Genomic DNA, 19,291 nt, shown 5'->3' on the forward strand with positions numbered 1-19,291 from the left:
GCTACTTGGAAGACTGACGCAGGAGAATCGCTTGAACTCGGGAGGCAGAGCTTGCAGTGAACTGAGATCATGCCACTGCACTTCAGTATAGGCAACAGAGCAAGACTGTCTCAAAAAAAAAAAAAGGAAAACAAAACAAAACAAAAATCTTATTTTTAAAGGTTCAAGAAACTAAGGGCAATATAGAACAGAAATTAAAGAAATGAAAAATAAAGGAAAAGACTATCAACAAAACCAAATGCCTTTTTTTAAACAGGTTGATGAAATGGTCAGTCCTACTTTAGCTTAAGAATATAAAAGAAGACACAAATACAGCAAATTACTAAAAAAATAAAAATAAAAAATAAGGCACTAATTGTATTTCTGGGCTAAATTTCATCAAACTCAGAGACACTAAGTAACTCAAGTGCACAGCACTACTAAGGCAGATAATCAGTATTACACAGTTGGTAAGCAGGGAAACCAAAACTTTAACAAAAAGTTTCTGTTCTTTTCACCACATTATACAGCCTCTCTCTTAGGAAAGGAATCTAACTTCCAGGGTCTCTATGTGATACACACAATAAATCTTACCCTACTAGAATTTGGTTAAGTAGCCATCCTGCTTCAAACTAGGGAAGAGAAATGTTGAAACCTTAGCAAAATTTATAAGAAAAATAAACAATGAGGGAGTTGCTTCTAGGAGCTGATTTTTTACCAAAAAGGTAATAAATAAAACTAATATGTAAGAAACACATTCCATTCCCCCCAAAATTCCGGCATATGTAAATTTAACCACGTTTGTACATTTTTCTACATGTATATTTGGATCTGACAAGAAAGTCTACAGTTACTTTTGTGAATTTTGCTTCCATGAACCCTTTCATTTTCTCCTTTTAGTAGTCAAAGGTTAGAAGTAAATAAAAAATTTTTTGACTCTTTACTACTTTGTTACCTGAGCAGTTTTCAGAAAGTTTATTTATTCCAAATTTAAGGAATGTTCTTTGTGTCCAATTCAGTTTGGACAAAATACATTTGGGGAAGAAAAATATGCAATATATTTCTTGCTTTCTTTGGAAACAGGTGTTGCAAATTCTTTCCAGAATCACATGAAAAATTCTCCTACTAATCAAGTTGTGTGTTATTTCTGAACAGAAAGGGTTCTCTTCCCCTTCTTTATAAAAGATCATTAGATGTCCAAGAGTAAAGAAAGTCATTCAAAATTTTACCAATAAGCAAAACTAAAAAGTTTGCCAGATAAGACAGTTTGTTTCCTCTGTAGGTCAAGTACAGAGACTCCACACTGATTATCATTCCTGATCGTTTGGCACATGTTTCATGTCTAGCACACACCTAGACATTCATATCTGGCACTCAGAAAAGAATACAGACTGAAGATGAATATCTGGAATTATCAGTTATAAAGGAAATAGCTGAAGCCATGAGACTTTAAGATTACTTGGAAAAAGTGGCATGATTCATAATCTTGGAAAGAAAATAGAAAGTCAACAGCCAACTAAGAAGAAATGAACTACCAGGAAAGTAGGATGAAGAGTATGAAAGGGAGCAGGGAAAATGAAGGAGCACTTTTCAAAAATGTTAATAGTAGCTACTTTTTACTTAACCCCCATCTTATGCCATGACAGCATGCTACGTGTTACAGCTTTCTAATCCTTCAATAACTTTAAAAGGTAAATATTATTATTGTATCATTTTGAAAATGAGGAAACCTGCCCAAAGCCACGTAGGTTGCAGAATTGAGACTCAAACCCAATTAAGTCAATGAGGCCGAGAGCCCTCTGGGTTAACCTGGTCTTAGTGAGCCCAGCAGGCCCTCAGTCTCATTGAGGAGTAAAAGAACAAAGTACAGATAAAAGGTCACTTATGATTTTTTTAATCCACCTATCTGCACACTGATCACTGATAACTCATTTTTTTTTTTTTTTTTTTTTTTTGAGACAGTCTCACTCTGTTGCCCAGGCTGGAATGCAGTGCAATGGCACAATTTCAACTCACTGCAACCTCCACCTCCCAGGTTCAAGCAATTCTCATGCCCCAGCCTCTTGAAGAGCTGGGATTACAGGCATGAGCCACCATACCTGGCTAATTTTTATATTTTTAGTAGAGATGGGGTTTTGCCATGTTGGCTAGGCTGGTCTCAAACTCCCAGCCTCAAGCAATCCTCCTGCCTCAGCCTCCCAAAGTGCTAGGATTACAAGCATGAGCCCCCATGCCTGGTCTAATAATTCTTGACAGAAGGCCATGTCCAGTTCTCCTGATCTCCCCAAACAGGACCCAGGGCCTGCTACCCTACACAGCTATACAAATCAAATACGAAGTTTATTTCTTCCTCCTACCCGTTCTCTTTGGCCCTGATGGAAATAGTATGGCAAACAGGAAGAAAGTGAGATAAGACACTGTGGGCACCTCTCTATGTGCCTGGCACCATATTGAATATTTATTTTCATTTAATCCTCATAATTCTAAAACACATGCTCCAAGAAGGCACAGACATTTCTGTTTTGTTCAACAATATATCCCAAGTACTTAAGTCATTGCCTAGAACAAGGCAGGCCTTCAACAAATATTTGATGAATGAATAGCCATCCTGCAAAACAGGTATTATTATCCCCGTTTTAAAGATCAGGGAGTGGCTCAGAGAGGACAAGTAACTTAATTAAAATCATACATATAATAAGCAGGGTGAAATTAAAAATATTTAATAACTCACACTTGTACCAGCATTGGCCACTCAGAACAGACACTAGCTGGTGCTAAAGGAGCTGGGTTCTGCTTCAAACTTTTAGTTGAGGGATCATGGGGAGGTCCATAGGAGGGACCAAGACAATGAAGAGTCATGGGTAGGGGAAGGGAAGATCCAGGTGTACACTGGCTGTCAGCCTCAATAGTTAAGTGGTGCACTCAGGATTCCAATCTGTACTTATTTGACCTAAAATGTTCTAAATAAAGTGGGTACTATTTAGAAGATTTTAGAGTCAGATAAGTGAGGAGAGCAGAGAACAACTAGAGCTTTTCATAGAGTAGAAAAAAACTAGTCAAAACAATTACAATGGGAAATGGAATTAGAATTGAATTTAAAAATTGGTAACTGAACTCAATCTGCTGTTAGACAACTAAAAACAGGATGATTTCACTAAAGTAAGGTAGAGGGGAATGAGTAACAAAGAGAAATAAATATGAATGGGCAAAGCAAAACTACATGAAGGTTTTCAATTTCAGGTAAACAATTTGTGTATGTTTCAACAATAAATGAAAAATCAACACTGGTTCTTGAGCAAGAAAGCTGTGCTTCAGGACAATGAATCTGTGCAAGGTATTGGTAGGGAAGGGGCAGAGCCTGGTGGCAGGTGAGAGGGATCAGTGATAGCTCAAATATACTGTACAGTATATTTGAGTGTGATTCAAATTTGAGTGTGATTCACAGAGATGTTATGAAAAGTGTTAACAGACAAGAATGCAAAGAAGAGTGCACCCTCAACTTTTAGAGGCACCAACATTCTGGTCACTTAGCTTACAGTCACCATCTCTCTGTGGCTGACATGCTTTTATTATAAAAAGTATTTCATTATCTTTTTTATCTTAAAATTAGGGTAAAAGGGAGAAAAAGCAGTTGGGATATAGGATATAAGTAACACTTACCCAAGATGGTTTTTACATTTGTAGTTTTAAATCAGTAATTACCTACAATATCCTCAACCTTGGAGTAGCTCAGTTCATTAAGACACTTAAAATAAATTTATGTATATATTTAATGAGCTTTAAAAAAATCACGAGCTATTAGGGCAGGTTACTTCACTAAGGACTCTCAGATTTCTGCACAAATAAAAAACAAGTTAACCTATTTATTTATACACTAACAAAAACAAAAAGCAAACCTCACCTGTTGTTCCCTTCCCAGAAAGGCACAAGAAAACAGTGCCAACTGGCCAAGAACAACATTAATTCCTTCCACTCCCTCATGATACAGCTGTTCCCTTTCTTTCTCTTTCCTTTTAAGATGGCAAAGGTCACAATCAATAGTAAACTGTCCACGTGGTTTTTTACATGCCAAAAGCAAGGAGATAACTGAGGTAAAGGGTAATGGGAGAGACAGCTGATTTTTTTCAATTGTACTTTCTCCTGGCCACTTATCAGGAAACTATTTAGGGCTTCCATGGTATTTGAAGCTATAACTTAGTAACTTCTCTGCCAAAAAACATTCTGTTTACATGGAACTAGGGTTAGAAGTGATATAAGCACATTTAGAAAGGGACAAAAACCTACAGCAAAACTATACAGTAACATTTACATCACAGTAGTTGGCATAATCAAAAATGCATTGTGCTATGTGAAACAGACTAGACTCAAATGGCTACATACCATATAGCCTTCATGATTTCATTTATATGACATTCCATTTACATGACACATAGGATAGAGAACACATCACTGTTTGCCAGAAGTCAAGGCTGGTGGGAGGAGTTGACTACAAAGGAGAAGAAGGAGGGCACGCGGGGAGGTAACAGACCAATTCTGTATCTTGATCGTATCTGGTTACAGGACTAAATTCCATATTGTCTGAATTCACAGAACTGTACACTAAATGAGTAAATATTACTATACATAAATTTTTAAAATGCAACAATTAAGTATTAGCTTAAGCCTCATCTCACCTACTCCTCATACCTATTTCAAACCTCTTGACATGCTCTATGCAATGACCCCACCCCCTCCACCTACCTAATGCCTACTTGCCATTCTAGCTTCTATTTAGCTACTGGTAGAACCAATCCTTTGGTGTGCCAGGGTGGAGTACTGGACAGAGTTGGGTAGTCAAGTATATCTGGCTAGGTTTACTTCTGGCTTTCTCCCAGTTACTAGTTGTGGGAGCTTGGGCAAACTACTTACCTGTCTTGAGCTCAGTTTCCTCATCTGGTAAGAATAAATACCTCCCAGAACTGTTGCAAACTAAGAACCTAGTCATGTGCCTAACTTAGTGCCTGGCACATTAAGAGGATTAATAAATGCTTACTCCCTGATCCTTCTCCCCTGCCTACTGCCCTCACAACCCCTGCTCTCTTTCTGAGCCTCCATGGACCTTATACATATATAAACCTATTACAACACTTAATTTATTATTGTAATTCTTTATCTCTGCAAATAAAATGTGTCTCTTTAATCCCAGAATTCACAGAAACCAGCATATTCATGCCTAAGAGTCAGTAAATTGTTTGAAGAATAATCTGTCTACCTGATCTGATGTTGTTAAAGGAGTTACTGGAAAAGACAGAAAAGCAGGCTGAAAAGGACAGAGAACACTGAGAGAGTCTAAGATGGACAATGCCAAAGTTTCCACAAGGATGTTGTACACAGCATAATAGCACAACAATTGCAAATAACCTAAATATCCAAAAATGGGGGCAAAGTGACTTATACCAAATACATACAATGAAATACCATATAACCATTAAAATTTCAGAGACAATTACACTGAAAATTACAAAATATATGTATATTTGCAGTAATATAACTTTTTTTTCTTTTAAAGCATGTGTTTTTTTAAAAATGTGGGTATATGGACATTAAAAAGGACTGGAAAGATAAGCAACCAAAATGTTAAAAGGGGTAATCTTTGGATGATGGTGAGAAGATTACTAATGATACTTATTTTCTTTTCTGGGCTTTTTAGACTTTAACAATTTAACACGTTAATTTTAGAAAATTAGGAGGCCAGGCGCAGTGGCTCACGCCTGTAATCCTAGCACTTTGGTAGGCCGAGGCGGGTGGATCAACTGAGGTCAGGAGTTCGAGACCAGCCTGACCAACATGGTGAAACCTCTACTCTACTAAAAATACAAAAATTAGCGAGGCATTGTGGCAGGTGGCAGCCTGTAATCCCAGCTACTCAGGAGGCTGAGGCAGGAGAAGTGTTTGAATCTGGGAGGCGAAGGTTGCAGTGAGCTGAGATTGCATCATTGCACTCCAGCCTGGGCAACAAGAGCGAAACTCCTTCTCAAAAAAAGAAAAAAGAAAGAAAGAAACTTCAGGAATTAGAATATTTTTGAAGAAAGCAAGCTGGCCGGACGAGGCAGCTCAAGCCTGTAATCCCAGCAATTTGGCAGGCTGAGGTGGGTGGATCACCTGTGGTCAGGAGTTCAAGACCAGCCTGACCAACATGGTGAAATCCCGTCTCTACTAAAAATACAAAAATTAGCCAGGCATTGTGGCAGGTGCCTGTAATCTCAGCTATTTGGGAGGGTGAGGCAGGGGAATCACTTGAACCCAGGAAGTGGAGGTTGTATTGTAGTGAGCTGAGATCGCACTATTGCACTCTAGTCTGGGCGACAGAGCAAGACTCTGTCTCAAAAAAAAAAAGAAAGAAAGCTAACATAGAACTTACTAAAGACAGTATTCCATATCATCCAAGGTTCAAATGTCTAAAAATTAGAGTTAAAAAGTGGATTATGCCAAATCCATACAATGAAATACTATATATTTCCAAAGTCAAGAGTAAAATACATTATAAACTACACACACACACACACACACACACACACACACACACACACACCTCTGGGGAAAAAAACAAGGTATGAGGAGCTCCTCTAATGGAAAAGTAATTTTTAACTTGGAAAATCTGTAACAGATGTACAAGAACATTTCATCAAATATTAACAACACTGTATTTTAGTGGTCTGTCTTCAAAGGCTTGTCAAAAACCAATAAATTTCAGAAGACAAGGCAGGATAGTGAATCAAGAAGAAGGTTCCTCTTTGAAGTATAGTTTCTACAGAGTTTATTAAGTCTTCAAAGAACTTGTGACCCGTAGAGTTTTGTCCAGGTATTATTTAAGCTTGTAAAACAAAGCATCCTATATTCAGGTGAGAACACATAGTTAACTTATTTCTCTCTTTGAACCAACAATGAGATTTCTAGTCTTAGCAATTCCACCCACAAAATTCCCTTAACCAATGAAGTCTCCCTTATTAGTAACTGGGAAAGAAATAATTTCTCCTATTCCACAGTAAGGCCCACATTCCATAGAATAACAAGTATGTGTTTACTATAGTATTACTACTATATTGACTTTTTTTTTTTTTTTTTTGAGACAGAGTTTTGCTCCCCATGCTGGAGTACAGTGGCGTGATCTTGGCTAACTGCAACCTCTGCCTCCAGGATTCAAGCGATTCTCCTGCCTCAGCCTCCAGAGTATCTGGGACTATAGCCAGGTGCCACCACACCTGGCTCATTTTTGTATTTTTTTTTTTTTTTTTTTTTTTAGTAGAGACAGGGTTTCACCATGTTGGCCAGGCTGGTCTTGAACTCTTGACCCCTGGTGGTCCGCCCGCCTTGGCCTCCCAAAGTGCTGGGATTACAGGCATGAGCCACTGCGCCCGGCCTGTATTAACTCTTGAATAAAGCTGGCAAATTCTAATGTTCTTATAAAAATTCTAGGGTAATCTACTTCTGTAAAGGTTCATACATAGGCTAGGAGTGGTGGCTAATGCCTGTAATCCTAGTACTTTGGGAGGCAGAGGTGAGAGGATCTCCTGAGCCCAGCCTGGACAACACAGTGAGACCAGGACTCTACAGAAATTTTAAAAATTAGCCACACATGGCAGTGCATATCTGTGGTTCCAGCTACTCAGGAGGCTGAAATGTGAGGATTGCTTAAGCATACAAGGTCAAGGCTACAGTGAGCCATGTTTGTGCCACTGCACTTCAGCCTGGGAGATAGAAGTTGTATAGGGTGGGATTGAGAGCACATTTTAACACCTTCAAGGATACTGCTTTAGCAATCAAACTTACAGAAATCAGACTGACTTCATTTCAAAGTCATTTTGGTATATAATTAGTTACCTCAGTGTTCAAAATATGTGTAGAAAAAAAATTCAAGAATCAAAAATACAAACAAAAAATTTTAAATGGCCAGGCACAATGGCTCATGCCTATAATCCCAGCACTTTGGTAGGCCAAGACAGGCAGATCGCTTGAGCCCAGGAGTACAAGACTTGCCTAGGCACATAACAAAACCCCATCTCTACAAAAGAAACAAGTACAAAAATTAGTCAGGTGTGGTGGCATGCACCTGTAATCCCAGCTACTCAGGAGGCTGAGGTGGGAGGATCAAATTGAGCCCCGGAGGTCAAGGCTGCAAGTTAGCTGTGATCACACCACTGCACTCCATCCTGAACAATGAGGAAGACCTTGCCTCAAAAAAAAAAAAAAAAAAAATTAAACAACCAAATAAAATCCAGACCTGACACCTCAACTGGTTTTGAAAGTTCATATCCCCCCCACCATAAAAAAAAAAAATTAAATCTTAAAAGTATTTATGTGGGTCCATCACATCTAGTTTGAAGTTATGCCAAATGGCAACGGTCCAGAAACTAAAATAAAGTTATACTAAGGCGTGTCTCAGAAGGAAAACATAAAAACTCTTACTCTGGCAGGAAGTTACCAAATTGGCATATCTAAATTAGTAAACTTTGTTTAAAACACACACACTTTTTTTTAAAGGCACACAAATATAAGACATACCTGCCAAAAATGTCTGGCAAAACACTTATTTATTGGTTATTATTACAGTGGCAAATCATATTTCCATTTCCCCAAAAATGTATGCTTGTATCACTCAAGTTATTTTACACAGAAGATAAGCTGAAGGAAGGATTCCCACAAATTATTCCTTTGAGGCTAACAGCAAACTTATAATGCTGAAAATACACAATAAACAACTGTTACCATGAGAAGCAAGAAAACAAGTAGACATCAGCTTATTGACTGTCTACCAAATACCTGCTGCTTTATATACACAGATTCTCATTTAATCCTAACAAATCCATGAACTAGACAGTATTTGCTCCATTATAAAAATGAAGAAATTGAAGCTTTTTAGGACTAAATAATCAACTGTGCAACCTAACACAAGAAAATAGCAAAGCAGATTATGAAATTTTGAATACCAGGCTCCAAATCCTCGACTCTTTCCACTATACTTGGTAATAGTTGGAAAACAATATATCAAATTCTCAGCAATGAGGGTTCTGTAAGGGCGGTCAACAATTCCTATACCATTGTTCTAAAAATGACATTTCTCCTTCTGGCAAGATTATTCTTCCCTCATCTGGCACATCATAGGAAGCCACGAAAAACTATGATCCCAGACTATTCGTGTTTCATTTGATATCCCTAACAGATCTTCCTCCCATCCTCCTCAGAGATGATCCTGCTAGCCTGTGCTTGTTATTTTCTAAAGGAGGTTCATGTTGCACATGTATTCACTCAGCCAATATTTGAGTGTCTTCTCCCTTAAGCCACCACATTCTCCCTTCTTTCTCAATCCAACTTTTTCAAAGAATAATCTATACCCAGCAATATCCATCTCTTTCAGCTTCCAACTCACCACTGAAATGGCTTTACATAAGGTTATAACTGATCTTGTGTAACTAAACCCAATGGACACTCTCCAGTCTTCATCTTGTTTGACCCTTCAGAAGAATGTAGATCGTTGCCACTCTCTCCACTTGGCTTTCCAGAAACACTCTCCTGGCTTTTAAGGTATTGCTTCTCAGTCCTGGTGGTCTTAATTCCCTCCAACCAATCTGAAATGTCAGTTTCTCAAAGCTCAGTACAAAGTCTTCTTCCGTTTTCATTTTATAACTTCTTCCTGAAATTTCATCAATTCTCATGGCTTCAATTACCAAGAATATGCCAACGATTCTCAAAAGTCTGACCATTCCTCTGAGCTCTAGAACCATTATGCAAACAAGAACTTGACACTTCCACTTAAATATTTCAAAAGCATCTTCAACGTACATGCCCTAAACCAAACTATCTCCTCCCCATCCCCCTTCCTATCAAACCAGGTTCTCATCTAGCACACTCCACCTCAGTCACTGGCAGGAACCAACATCTATTCAATTATACAAGCCAGAAGCTTCAGAACTATTCTTGACATTTCTCTCTCCTACCCTCCACCTTCAACATGTCACCAAGACAAGTATCCTTTACTTCCCAAATACCTCTGAAATGTATTCTCCATTTCCACCACCATCACCACCACCTCTTTAGTCTCACTACCTGCCTCACTTGGACTGTTACAGCAGCTTCCTAACTGATTTCCCTAAATCCATTATTTCTTAGCTCTAATCTATGATTCTACCCTGCAGCCAAAGTAATCATTTTTAAAAGCTACCTCATTCTCCTTTTTCTCAGACCCCTCATTATAAACTATCATAGCACTCATATTTCTCCTTCACAACACTTATCGGTTCATCTTTCATATTTATTTGTATGATTACCTGTATCTCTATTACCTAAGACAGTGCTTGGCACACAGTATATGAGCAACAGATATTTGTGGAAGAAACAAAAGCCCATTATGCCAAGTGGGCCACATGCCAAGGAGAACATACAGATTAAGACACAGTCCTTTTCAGATAAAGAAACTTAAGCTGTGAACTCAGGTGAGTTACTCAAGCAATAGGTGACAGAACTGAGATTCAAACTCAGACCTGTATGCTTCCAACGTCCATACTCAACCTTTATGCATCCCATGAACACAAAAGAATTCTGCAAAATATCTATATGTTAGTAAAAATGAATGGAAATTTGTTTCATGTCTTAATAAAATATAAAATCTTCTGTTGAAACTGCAAGGTAAGAATCACCCTAGCATTCTAAGCTCTTTAAAAAGGTACAACACTGTTTCCCTGTTATTTTGGGTAATTATAGCTCACATAAATATAATGCTAGCCTACTCAAATAGTACCGATTTACATTCTTCATTGCAGAAAGTATTAATATGTCTTTATCTCATATAGTTCACTGAAGTCTCCTATAATTCACTATAAGTCAGATAATTCACTAAAATATGTCTATGGCTAGCCTCATAGCAACACTTCTGCTACAATTCTATTTGATTTTTCAGTTCAAAATTTCAAACTCCTCTGCTTTTACTACAACTTTAATTTACAAAATATTCAACCAAATTATACTATCTTCCAAATCAAATTTTTTTTTTACTTTTTTCAAGACCTTATCTCACTGTGTCACCCAGGCTAGAGAGAGTGTAGTGGCACAATCACAGCTCATTGCAGTCTTGACCTTCCCAGGCTCAGTGATCCACCTCAACCCCCAAGTTAGCTGGGGACTATAGGCCTGCACCACCAACCCCAGTTAATTTTGTTTTGTTTTGTTTTGTTTTGTTTTGTTTAGGTAGAAACGAGGTTTTGCCATGTTGCCCAGGCTGGTCTTTAACTCCTGGCTCAAGCGACCTGCCCACCTCTGCCTCCCAAAGTGCTGGGAATACAGGTGTGAGCTACAACACCAGGCCCAATTTTCATCCTTAATCATGAAACATGTGAGGATATGAAACAAGAGCAACCACCACAAAGTTCTTCAAGTGAGTTGCTCCTTTTTCTAGCAAATCTACAATATGGACCTAATTAATTGACCAACCTAAAGAGCAAATTCCCTACTTCAGGCAACGTAAATTGCTATCAGTGTGATTCTAGACTTAATCCAACTGAAAATAAAATCTCTACCACAATCTCTTAACTGGACAGCAAACTCTGCCCTTCCAAAGCATGTCCTCATGATTAATCCTCTTTCCTCTCAAAAAAGCCTCCTCCTCTTCAGAAATGCTCCTGAAAGGCAAAAACAGAGCTACCGACAGTATTTACTTTTTTCTTTTTTGTTGTTGAGACGTTGTTTCGCTCTAGTTGCCCAGGCTGGAGTGCTGTGGCACAATCTCAGCTCACTGCAACCTCTGCCTCCCGATTCAAGCGATTCTCCTGCATCAACCTCCCGAGCAGCTGGGAGGCTGGGATTACAGGCATGAGCCACCACACCCAGCTAATTCTGTAGTTTTAGTAGAGACAGGGTTTCACCATGTTGGTCAGAATCCTGACCTCATGATGCGCCTGCCTCTGCCTCCCAGAGTGCTGGGATTACAGGCGTGGGCCACCACACCAGCCCTAAAACTGCATTTTAAACAACACCCCAGGTGATTCCTATGCACATTAACTCTAGAGAAGCACTCATCTAGAAATTTCCCAAATCTCCCTAATGAGAAGAATCACCTGAGAAGCTTGTTAAGTATTTAGATTATCCAGCATATTTCTTAGAAATTCTGATTCATTAAATCTGGTAATTTGAAAAATTATTCTGGGTTAGTCTCATACAGCAGGTCCTTGAAAAACCTCATTTCATTATAATGTTGATGAGAAAAAAAAGATTGACACCCAGCTGGGGCCTCAGCCTCCCAAAGTGCTGGGATTACAGGCATGAGCCACCGCGCCCGGCCTTTTTTCATTTTTTGATTTTCATTTTCCTACTCTCATCTTTGCCTCCTTTTTTATCAGAAGAAACATATGTAACCAAAGCCAGGCAGGAGGCCTACACTACTTTGTGTCAGGGATCATTTTCCTATATTACCACTTTCTAAATACTTCAGTCTTCAACTTTTTCCTATTTTCTGCTGACAGTAACACTCACCCCATTCTTAGCCAGGCTAAGTTTATAATTGATCTCCCACAAGTCCACTGCAGTTGCTCAAAATAGCCCCTTAAACACCATGTGCTCTTTGTCTTACTACCTGAGTCCACTGGTGTCAACTGCTGCAAGATAACTCTCCTTGTAACTGAGGTTCATTTACCACTATGATCCTGAGAGATAAACAAGGAATACATCATTCTCATTATAATTTACAATCAGTAAATGAAGCAACCATAGGATCTTGTCCATGAGATCACAGAGAATAGCAGAGGCAAGACTGGACTCTGACTTCCAAACCAACTGTTTTTACTAGTAGATCACACTTTGAACTCTTACATAAAGGGTTCAAACTAAATTCCACTCACTGAAAAAACATTTACAATGTCAAATCCTGAGGAAAGGGGGGAAATCCATAAAAAAAAACTTCACAGAGGGTAATTACTGGTTTTCAGATTTGGTTAATAATTAGACTATATTCAACAGCAACACTGAGAATTTCATTCATACTGTGGGACATAAAGTAAATTTTAATATAGATATCCACACTAGCCATAAAGTTGAGCATTATCCATAACCTGCCTGACAAGTTTTGATAATATCACAATTTAAGAAACCTTTTCTCCAAGTGGCTACTGGGTTAGGCAGAGACAATAGTTGGAAAGGAGCACATTTAAAACTCCTGTCTCTTATCCATGCCCTTTGACAAATAGTAAAATACAACAAATGTCACTTGCCTCTGCTACACTGCATAACTATGCTAGTGATACTTTCCAGATCAAACAGAGATATTCTCTTAAAAGTGTGTTTTTTAAAAATTTTAAGAAAAAAGTGGGCCGGGCGCGGTGGCTCAAGCCTGTAATCCCAGCACTTTGGGAGGCCGAGACGGGCGGATCACGAGGTCAGGAGATCAAGACCATCCTGGCTAACATGGTGAAACCCCGTCTCTACTAAAAAATACAAAAAACTAGCCGGGCGAGGTGGCGGGCGCCTGTAGTCCCAGCTACTCCGGAGGCTGAGGCAGGAGAATGGCGTGAACCCGGAAGGCGGAGCTTGCAGTGAGCTGAGATCCGGCCACTGCACTCCAGCCTGGGTGACAGAGCGAGACTCCGTCTCAAAAAAAAAAAAAAAAGAAAAAGAAAAAAGTGGCCAGGCATGGTGGCTCACACCTGTAATCCCAGCACTTTGGGAGGCCAAGGTGGGTAGATCACCTGAGGTCAGGAGTTCGAGACCACCCTGGCCCACATGGTGAAACCCCATCTCCACTAAAAATCCAAAAATTTAGCTGGGCATGATGGTGGGTGCCTGTAATACCAGCTACCAGGAGGCCGAGGCAGGAGAATCACTGGAACCAGTGAGCCGGCAGTCGCCATGACCCAAGATCACACCATTGCACTCCAGCCTGGACAAGAGCAAAACTCTGTCTCAAAAAAAAAAAAGTATAAAAGTATGAATTTTAATCACATTTAATCATCTATTTAACAAGCTACCTTTCTGAAGACAGTTACCTAAAATTAGGACAATCCCAGAACACCATAAATGACTGTAATCATTACATACACCTATTTCTTAAACTCTACAGAAAAAGCAAGGAATAAATTATTCATCAAAAGAAGTTATGATGACAAGCAGCAATGTTTAGCTCATTCAACCTGTACTTTAAGTTAGTTCTTGACAAGTTTATATTCAAGAAATAAAATCTTCATGTTTTAGGAGCTGAGGACTAAGAGAAGTTATTACTATCCAAACCATGCCATTCCCACCTCACACACATCTTTATTTATTTGTATTTCTAGTTTGCTGTTCTCTCTCCAACCAAGAACTTCATTTAGGTACCTTGCCTATGAGCTGAGGGAATACTGTTCACCTAGAAGTACACCTGGAAGTACAATTAGAAGATCTGAGGTATCTGATTCCAGAAAGAAATAGGTTAGAAGTAATCAAAACATTTCCCATCATGATCTGGGCACTACGAACTGAAATACAAACCGGGTTCTGACTTCAATGCTGTTTAAACTGAAGCTAGGACAAACTAAACAAACAAAAAAAAAGTCACCAACACATGAAATCACATTTAAATAGCAGACTGTGTCAGTGGTACCAAATTGGCTTATTAGCTTAATAATGATCATAACAGCAGCAGCAAAAACATTATGCAGGCCAGGACTATGTTAAACACTTCACATACATCGTCTCATGCATTATCTCATCTAATTTCACAGCACTATGAGAAAGACACTATTAGCATCATCTCTTTCCTCATTAGATGAGGAAACTCAAAGAGTTGAGGTGACCTACCCAATGTCACACAATTAGTAATAGATGAAGCTAGACTTTAAACCCTGGAAGAATGGCTGACTCAAGTCTATTGCCCGGTCATTCATATAACAAGTATCTGAATGGTGACACACTTCCTAAGCAACCATATTAGAATGTTTTCACCTATTAATGTGGATAGATTCATATTCTTCTGAACTATCTATAGGAATTATTTCAGAATTTAGCAGTAGTCAAAAGTAATGTGCCCAAAGGTTTACATTATCTCTGCTGTATAGCAACAGCAGCAATGGTTTCAGGGGAAATTGTTTTGAAATAAAGATAGACTCCCGGCCCAGTACAATGGCTCACAACTGTAATCCCAGCACTCTGGGAGGCTGATGCAGGAGGATCACTTGAGTCCAGGAGTTCCAGACCAACTTGGGTAACAGAGTGAGACCTTGTCTCTACAGAAAAATCAAAAATTAGCCAGAGCCGGGGGCGGTGGCTCACACCTGTAATCCCAGCACTCTGGGAGGCTGAGGTGGGCAAATCACTTGAGGTCAGGAGTTCAAGACCAGTCTGGCCAACATGGTGAACACTCTGTCTCTACTAAAAATACAAAAATTAGCCAGGCATGGTGGCGCACACCTGTAATCCCAGCTACTCAGGAGGCTGAGGCAGGGAGATCGCTTGAACCCAAGTGGCAAAGTTGCAGTGAGCTGAGACTGAGTCACTGCACTCCAGCCTGGGTGACAGAGCGAGTCTCTCTCTCAAAAAAAAAAGAAAAAAAAAAAAATCAGCCAGGCATGGTGGTGCACACCTGCAGTCCTCACAACTCACAGAGGCTGAGGTGGGAAAATCACTTGAGTCTGGGAGGTCAAGGCTGCAGTGAGCTGTGATCATGCTGCTGTGCTCAGCCTGGGCAACAGAGTGAGACTCTGTCTCACAAAAAAAAAAAAAGACTTGATTAAAATACCTGCCTAACTCACCTTCCAAAGCTCTATGTACCTTTTGAGGATAGAGACCCTGTCTCACTCATTCGTAGTAATCTCAGTGCTAACAGGCACTCAATAACATTATACAGTTTTATCATTTTTCCTGAGTCTGTCTTCCACCATAAGTAATAAGCTATTAAAAACCCATGGGTTATATTTTTCCCTTGATCAAAAAATGCATACCTATTTTTGGTATCTCCAGTGGTAGGTAGGGCATAAAATGAGGCTAATACCATGTACCTCAGAGTTCTGTGATGATTACACGAGTTAATGTGAAACATTTACCAAAGGCATATACTAAGGATTCAATAGATAACAGCTTTCTTCTCTACTCATTTACCTCTCTAGCACCCAGCAGCAAACCCATCTCTCCTACTACTGACGCAAATGAACCAAAAGGCAAGGCAGAATCTGGCGTAATAAGCTGCCAATTAACTGAAGGGCTCATCCGCTACACATTTCCTATATGTCATTTTCCTGGACACCTCACCCTGAAAAAGACTCAGGAAACATTTCCAAGCAGTGACAACTGAGGACTAAATCACGAGGTTCTAACTATATCTGCTAGAATGCATTACCAAAGGTCACTCTGAACTCCATACATGATTCATTTGAAACACAGGCAAAGACAAAGATCTTCCTTTCCTGTGAAAACCTGAAAGGAATGCCTGCAACAACAATGCTATTTGAAGAAAAAGTCTGTGAGCATGTTACTGAATAGGGGAAATTAGTTACATCCTCCAGTATGATATAACCTCATTGCTAGTGCTTAATAGTTATTGGGAGACTGAGATATGAAATATTGAAGTGCCTCTTCTTTTTGTTTTTAAAGATACAGAATCTCGCTCTGTCACCCAGGCTGAAGTTCAGTGGCACAATCACAGCTCACTGCAACCTGCAACTTCTGACCTCAAGCAATACTCCTGCCTCGGCCTCCCAATGTGCTGGGATTACAGGTAGAAGCCACTGGTCCCAACTTTAAAGTGCCTCTTTTACACAGCAGATATACTCAAGATGGTAAGCAGAAACTTACTCGAAACTACATCATAACTAAACATAAAACTAAGATAGTTACAAAATATTTAAGCCACCTAATATAATCATGTTGTTTTGTTTTGTTTTGTTTTTGAGACGAAGTCTCACTCTGTCGCCGGGGCTGGAGTGCAGTGGTGCAATCTCGGCTCACTGTGAGCTCCGCCTCCCGGGTTCTCGCCATTCTCCTGCCTCAGCCTCCCAAGTAGCTGGCACTACAGGCACCCGCCACCATGCCCGGCTAATTTTTTGTATTTTTAGGAGAGACGGGGTTTCACCATGGTAGCCAGGATGGTCTCGATCTCCTGCCCTTGTAATCCACCCACCTTGGCCTCCCAAAGTGCTGGGATTACAGGTGTGAGCCACCACGCCCGGCCCAATAATCATTGTTTTTATAGACAACGAATTTCCACAATCTTGCCTTTCTCACCCTCTCAATTTTTTTTTTACTTTTAATTTTTGTGGGTACATAGTAAATATACATATAAATGGGGTACATGGGATATTTTGATAAAGGCATATAATTCATAATCATTACATCAGGGTAAATGCGGTATCTATCACCTCAATCATTTATTCTTTGTGCTACAAACAATCCAATTATACTGTTTATTTTTAAATGTACAATTAATTATTGACTGTAATCACTCTGCTGTACTATCAAATACTAGATCTTATTCATTCTACCTATTTTTTTGTACTCATCAACCATCCCCACTTCACCCTCTCCATTTATTACCTTTCCCAAATACGCACTAGTTACTCTGCATTCAGAAGTTATAATCCTCAAAACTGCACTTCCCAATTCCTGACTACACCATTGTTAGCTGGGTTGCCCTGGGTGAGTTTCTCAACTTCCCCAGCCCTCACTTCCGTCATCTACAGAATGCAGATGACCAAGCTCCTGAGAGAGCTGAGAGACTGCACTGGCTGCACCAAGCCTAGAGAGCACTAAATAAATGTCAGTTGTTATTTTTATCCATTCTGGCATTTAGAAATAAAAGTTACAAAATTCACTATTAAAAATACCATTGATACATACCATATTCCAGACACACTGTCCTCTTTTCTGTGACAAAATGCCCTTTTCTCCTTTTGCCCTCAACACCTGCTCCTCCCTATGCTTGGAATTTCCCCCCAGCTCCTCCAGGGCTGACTCATTTTCTTCTTTAAATCTCAAGTTCAATACCTCTCAATTCAAATATTCCCTCTTCAGAGAGCCTTCACTGAGACTGCTGTACCCAAAAGTCTAACTTTCTTATAATCTTGCTTTAATTCTGTCATAGCCTTTACAAACATCTGTAATTGTCTTATATACACTGGTATGGAGATCTTATCTTTTTTACAGTGCTATTTCCAGCTCCTGGCATTGTATTACAGCAAATAATGTGTGCTTAATAAATAAATAAAAGATGCAATGTCAAATACTTTAAAACTACGTTGTGCTCACACAACTTTAAAAATGATTTGAGTTTAACATATGTCACAATGTTTGAAAAATAGAGTTCAGACGCAGCAGTGTCCAATCTTTTGGCTTCCCTGGAGTACACTGGAAGAAGAATTGTCCTGGGCCACACGTAAAACACACTAACACTAACAACAGCCAATGAGCTTTAAAAAAATTGCAAAAAAATCTCATGATGCTTTAAGAAAGTTTACGAATTTGTGTTGGACCATATTCAAAGCCATCCTGGGCTGCATGCAGCCCGGCCATGGGTCGGACAAGCTTGGTTTAGAGGGAGAGAGGATATAGAGAAGTATTACACAACAGTTTTTCCTTGCTGCCTGTTTAATTGCAAAGAGCAATTCAAATAATAGAATTTATATAAATGAGGATGTATAATTAAGGTCATTCAAAAGTTCTGGGAATATCGGGCCAGGTGCGGTGGCTCACACCTGTAACCCCAGCACTTTAAGAGCCAGGACAGGTGGATCACCTGAGTTTCAGACTAGCCTGGCCAACATGGTGAAACCCCATTTCTTTTTAGTAGAATTAGCTCGACGTGGTGGTGGGCACCTGTAATCCCAGCTACTCAGGAGGCTGAGGCAGGAGAATCGCTTGAACCCGGGAGGCAGAGGTTGCAGTGAGCCGAGATCATGCCATTGCACTCCAGTCTGGGTGACAAGAGTGAAACTACGTCCCAAAAAAAAAAAAAAAAAGTTTTAGGAATATTAACCCTATTTTTTTAAAGTGGAGTAATCATTCCCAAGACCTCGGCAATAAAAAGGTGACTAGAGTGTAGCTGACTCCACTTTCTGGAGTACGCTGAAATTCAGGACTTATCACTGTATAAAATAACAGTTTTTCCATTTGTTTAATTACACTCCACCGCAGACCTATACAGATCAATTTTCACTATGGCTGGAATTACCACTACGTATAAATCATGTACGTGGCTTTCACACATGACTAATAAAACACTAAGTTTCAAAAGCATTCCATGAGTACTCATGAGAAACATTTTAAAGTTTGTGTTTTTGTCCCTAATACGAAACTAGTTGATGTTATTTCTACTAATGTAATTATT

General features: G+C 39.4%; 1 protein-coding gene across 3 annotated transcripts in view; it reads right to left on the minus strand.

Moving 5' to 3' along the window:
• The window catches only part of PLPP1 (phospholipid phosphatase 1), a 105,438-nt gene that overhangs the window by 77,908 nt on the left and 8,239 nt on the right, over nt 1-19,291 (minus strand). The gene's annotated exons all lie outside the window — the stretch shown is intronic.

The sequence above is a fragment of the Theropithecus gelada genome, chromosome 6 (genome assembly GCF_003255815.1).
Source record: "Theropithecus gelada isolate Dixy chromosome 6, Tgel_1.0, whole genome shotgun sequence".
Classification (NCBI taxonomy): Eukaryota; Metazoa; Chordata; class Mammalia; order Primates; family Cercopithecidae; genus Theropithecus; species Theropithecus gelada.